Here is a 4,817-nt window from a genome sequence, read left to right as displayed (position 1 = left end):
GGCTCAGGCTCTGCTCTCACCGCTGCATCAGAGAGTTTATGCTCCAAGCTTGAAATAAAGGCTCTTTGCTTTTACATATGGGATTTGGTCTCCATGGTGGTCTTTTGGGGTTTTCCACGATCTGGGCATAACAATATTATTTGTAGCCTTTGGGTTGGTGAAAGCTAGTAGTGTGCTAAATTAATAGATTCCAAAAAGTTTATATTGAAAGGGTTAAGCATGAAAAAGAGGAAGAATATCAGTCCCAGTTGTAACATTCTGTAGCTCCAGCAAAACATCCGGTGGCTAGTCTGGGAAGAAAAACAGCCCCGTGGAAAGTACCCACAGATGTAGAAACCCCCACCCCCATGTGCTGATCTTCAAACTAGCCAATCCTGTATGCTATGCTAATTTTGTGGGGTTTGCCTTTTTTTTTTTTTGGTTTTTGAGACAGGGTTTCTCTGTGTAGTTTTGGTGCCTGTCCTGGAGCTCGCTCTGTGTTTGCCTTTAAAAGATGCGTGTAACTGCTGTTCAGGGCTTCTCTCACTGCTCAGTGCAGGGAACCTATTTGCGCAAACGATCAATTGCTAATTGCATCTACTGGTCTGGAATCCCAGTTTCTGGGGCGACCATCCGAGAGGATAGTACCCTGAGTTTGGGGTATATCATTTGGGGGCTCTCTGGGGATTTGAGGTGACCCCAGACCCCGAATTCCGTGACTAGTTGGAGGTAAGATTGAGCTCTTAAATTTTATGTCTTTCTATGTGCGTTATATGTATTGTCTGTCCGGCTGTGCAGGACCTGAAATTTGTGCCTACGCAGGACCTGAATCTGTTCTTGGATCAGTGGGGGAGGCGGATGTGCCCTGGAGTCACTCTCCAGGGTTGTCTGGGGGAGAGGGAGAGGCAGAGTGGATCAGCCACTGCTGTGGTTTGTGTTGAGTCTGGTTTGTCTTTGTAGTCTTATTGTTCTCTATCTCCACTGACTATGGGACAATCAATAACCACCCCTTTGAGCCTGACTTTAGATCACTGGAAGGACATGGGGTCTGAGCTCTCAGTGCCTCCTTGGAAGTCAAAATACGGAAATGGATAACTTTCTGCTCCTTGGAGTGGCGGATGTCAGCTGGAGAGATGGCACTTTTAATGTCGATAATTTTTTATTTAATTAGTTAATTAATTAATTTGGTTTTTTGAGACATGGTTTCTCTGTGTAGCTTTGCCCCTTTTCTGGATCTCGCTCTGTAGACCAGGCTGGCCTCGAACTCACGGATATCCGACTGCCTCTGCCTCCCGAGTGCTGGGATTAAAGATGTGCGCCACCACCGCCCGGTTTAATGTCGATATTATCTTGCAGGTCAAGGCTCGGGTTTATCAGCCCGGGCCCCATGGACACCTGGACCAAGTGCCCTATATTTCAGTCTGGGGAAAGCCTGGCCAGGGACCCTCCTCCCTCCATCGTCTGTCCCCCTCATTCCCATTCCCTCTTCTTCCTCAATCCCTCCGGTATCCTCCCTTTACCCTCTCCGGGAACCTGCTGTCTCGGTGCCGTCATCGCCAGCCCCGTGCGTGCTAGCGGCACCCACAAAGCCTCGGCCGGGGTGACCCCGGCCCTCAGTGCAGCTTGAGCGCACTGCAAGGCGCTGGCGGCTTGGCCGTGCCCTTGGCGTTGACCTAGGAGCCTGCTGCCAGCATCTTCTCGACGCCGACCTGGCCCCTGCTCAGCTGCTTCCCCTGCAAGCTGCTGGCCGCTGCTGCAGTGCCGACCCTTCCCGGGCCCGACGCCCGCAAGCGTCCGCGGCCACTGCCTCCAGGCCCTGTGCCGCCCCGGAGCCACCTGACTGCTCAGGGGAACCCCCTCAGCGGCCAGGCGGCCCGAGCCCCCGCGCACGCCTGTCGGGCCCAACCTGGACGAGGTGTACGCGCGATTGCGCACCGCTTGGCGCCTAGTGCAGCGGCTATGCAGCCTGGGGCAGTCCCTGCGCGAGGCCGAGGCCGACGGTGTGGCCTGGGCCTTGCTACACGCTCAGGCTGTGCCATTGCAAGCAGAGCTAGCCGAGCGGTCGCAGCCGCTGGCCCAGGCCGCCTATGTGGGCGAGCGCGCGGAGCTGCTGCTGCTGCAGAGCACAGATGGCGCTGCAGCAGGAGGCGCGCAACCGAGACACCATACGCAAGATCACTGGCAAGCTGGGTGGCTGTGAGAGCGGCCTGCCACGTGCCTCCAGGATGCCGGGCTGCACCGCGACACCATGGCCGACAGCGCCTGGGACTCACCCGTGCTGCTCCTGGAGCTGGAGGACGCGGTGTGCACGCTGCGGGACCGCATCGAGCAGGAGCTCCCGGCCGGTGGGAACTTCTCGGCACCAGCCCCAGCTGTGCACTCCAAGATGGATGAGCTAGAAGGCCAGCTGCTCGCAAAAGAGCGGGCCCTGGAGAAGGAACCTGCGCCCTCAGTCACGGCAGCCACCAGCAGCGACATGAAGTGGAGAAGGAGCTGAATGCCCTGCAGGGTCCCGTGGCAGAGCTGGAGCACGGGTCCTCGGCTTACAGTCCCCCAGATGCCTTCAAGAGCAAGCAGAACTGCAAGTTCTTCATCTGGGGCCTGGAGATGGAGAAAGCAGCGCAAACAGCATGTCGTCAGTGGAAGAGACTACGTTGGCAGCAGTGGAGAAACCAAGTCAGAAATTGAGGTTGAGGAAGCAGCTTCCCCTGAATGCAATGTGTATTTGAGAGTGATGATTCTGATATTGTTACATTTACCTAAGCTGGAAGAAATGGGAAACCAGGAAGTTCTGAAAGAAGCAACCAGCTCCGACGACTTTAACATGGGCTCCTCCTCCAGTAGCCAGTACGCCTTCTGTCAGCCCGAGCCTGTCTTTTCATCTCGGCCCAGTGATGAGGAATCCAGTAGCGATGACACCAGCCATGAGCCCAGCCCTGCCCTTAGACGCCACCGCAACAGGAAGAAGACCATTTCCATCTCAGAGTCTGAGGAGCCGCCACTTGCTGAACCTGAAAAGGATCCCTCCAAGGAGCTGAGTAAACGACACTTCAGTGGTGGTCTCAACAAATGTGTTATCCTGGCCTTGGTAATTGCTGTCAGCATGGGATTTGGACATTTCTATGGCACAATTCAGATTCAGAAGTGTCAGCAGTTAGTCAGAAAGATCCGCAAAGATGAGCTGAATGATGGTGAAGGATTACCTCTTGAAGTGCCAGCAGGAACAAGAGTCTTTTCTAGATTTCGGGTCACTGAAGGAAAACCTTAAAAGGTGTTAGACCGTTACTGAAGCAGAGCAGATTACCTTTGCAACTCAGAAAAGGAATCTTGCTGCAGAAAATCAGCATTTTGGAATATCTCTGTAGAAGGAAGAGAAAGCCCTATCTTCACTACAGGAAGAGTTACGGCAACTAAGGGAGCAGATTAGATTGTTGGAGGTAGTTAGGGAGAACAGGATCTTAAGCTGTATCTAGAAGAGGAAAAATGGAAAACAGTTTCCTTAATGAAAGGGAAACTCTGGTAGAGGAAGCAAAGACCTCAAGAGGGGCCTGGAGAGAGCAGCTCACAGCGATGGCTCTGCGGGCAGAACTGGGGCAGGCTGTCCCTGGCCAGGCACGGGACTGCGCAGACTCTTTGGGCAGAACTGGAGCAGGCGGTCCCTCGCCAGGCACGGGGTCGCGCAGACTCTGCCAGCGGCCAGCACATTGAAGAGAAGGAGGTGGCCCTGTTGCGGCAGAGGCTGGCTGAGTTGGAGCAGAAGCTAACCTTTGAGCAGCAGCGGTCTGACTTGTGGGAAAGACTGTATGTTGAGGCCAAGGATCAAGGCAAAAGGTTGGAGAGCGAAGGGAGGAAGAGGAGGGCAGAAGAACAGATGCTAAAAGCGCAAGAAGCGAGAGAGCGTGCTGAGAGAGCAAAATGGGAGGAAGAACTTGGAGAGTATCAGGAGAGAGTCAGGAAACTGGAAGAAGTGGAAAGGAAAAACGGCAGAGGGAGTTGGAAATTGAAAGAGAACAGCCCAGACAGGAAGAGAGGAGACAGGGAGATGACCCACTTTCTAAGGAAGATTCTCCATAGGGAGATAGAGATTCAGAAGGCACGTGGAGAAAAGGACCAGAAGCTGACTCTGAATGGAGGAGAGGCCCACCAGAGAAGGGATGGAGACGAGGAGAAACTCGGGATGATGAGAGGCCTCACCGGAGAGGTGAGGATCGGCTGAGGCGCCTGGGGGATGATGAAGAGAGCGGATCTTCTCTTAGACCAGATGATGATCGAATCCCCAGGCGTGCCCTGGATGAGGACAGAGGACCTAGACGAGGGTTGGATGATGACCCGGGAGAACCTTGGAGGAGTGCTGATGAGGATAGGATCTCCAGGCGGGGTGCAGATGATTGTAGGGCCCTGGAACTCCCAAGTTGGGTAACTGCCGCCCTGCTTGCCTGACCTTGACCTTGATGTCCTCCCTATGCTGATTCCCTGCCGGTCTCCACCCTCCTGAATGCTTAAGGGAAGTTCTTTGTTTGTGTATCCTGCATTTGGAGTAAACAGCTTAGATGCAAGAATGTAGAACATTCAGTAGCGAACTTCTGCCCTCCGGGGTTCCTCCATTGTGCTGTAAGCCTGTATTTAAGGTTCCCTCCCTCCTTCAATTAATGGCATTCGGCATCCCCTGGCACGAATGACCCGCTGTCTTTTGTCTCTGTTTTTCGATCCACAGCCCCTCGCTTGGACATGGTAAATGGGTGGTGGTAGCATGGGCGCTACCGCAACAAATGGAGGTCCCACCAAGATCCGAGAAAGAAGGGAAGAGCTGATGGACACCCGGGTAAGTCTGGCGCCAG

The 4,817-nt window shown here is 54.1% G+C and overlaps 1 pseudogene; it reads left to right on the top strand.

The window, feature by feature from the left end:
- The first annotated feature begins 2,227 nt into the window (after positions 1–2,227).
- LOC118588255 lies at positions 2,228–4,195 on the top strand (annotated as a pseudogene).
- The last annotated feature ends 622 nt before the right edge of the window (positions 4,196–4,817 follow it).

Source organism: Onychomys torridus, chromosome 8 (assembly GCF_903995425.1).
Source record: "Onychomys torridus chromosome 8, mOncTor1.1, whole genome shotgun sequence".
Lineage (NCBI taxonomy): Eukaryota > Metazoa > Chordata > Mammalia > Rodentia > Cricetidae > Onychomys > Onychomys torridus.
The sequence above is the reverse complement of the archived record's forward strand: the minus strand, read 5'-3'. Positions and strand labels throughout refer to the sequence as shown.